This window comes from Nanorana parkeri, unplaced genomic scaffold (genome assembly GCF_000935625.1).
Source record: "Nanorana parkeri isolate BGI_ZX_2015 unplaced genomic scaffold, ASM93562v1 scaffold1033, whole genome shotgun sequence".
Classification (NCBI taxonomy): domain Eukaryota; kingdom Metazoa; phylum Chordata; class Amphibia; order Anura; family Dicroglossidae; genus Nanorana; species Nanorana parkeri.
In genome coordinates, this window is record NW_017307301.1 from 513,796 (window position 1) to 514,498 (window position 703).

Here is a 703-nt window from a genome sequence, read left to right on the forward strand (position 1 = left end):
CTCGCCTCTCCAAAAAGAAACTGGAAAAAACCCGTGTAGTCTTAAAAAGTTTGTTTTGGATAGAGTAGGAGACCTATTTTTTTTGCTGTTTGTGTCCTGCTGGGGAGATTTCCTTACTGGGGAAATATCAGTAAATGTGAGAGAAATTCCCCTTTTAGACAGTTGTCACCTGAATGATTGGATGACTGACCCGCGGCCCTTACTGTGGTGACAATTCTAAAATTTTGGATTGCCCTTAATTTTCTGGCTCTTAGGGGTCTATTCACTAAACTGGTACCGAGCAGAACAGAAAAATTGTTTAAAAGAAAAAAAAATGTAATAGAAAACGATTGTGCGGAGCTAGCAGTGACAGCTAGCTCCGCCCAAATGTTTTCTATTGGCCGGCGGTTCTGCTGCAGTCAAAAAAAAAGAAAAAGAAAACTCTCCCGGGCGCTCTGGGAGTCTCCTGCTCCCGGCCGCCAAGGAGAGAAATACTGCTCTTTCTTTTTTATTCTTTATTCTGACACGAACCCGTGTCCGAATAGAAAAAAGAAAAACAATTTTGGCCATAGGAATGCATTGCTAGATTCCTATTGGCTATTTCAATTTGCAATAGCCAATAGCAAACTAGCTATTGTACCCGCCCTCTGCTGCTGTCAATCAGTAGTGGTGGACCTGATGGAGAACTGCAGCAGAGGGCGGGTGCAATGCTAGTTTGCCATTG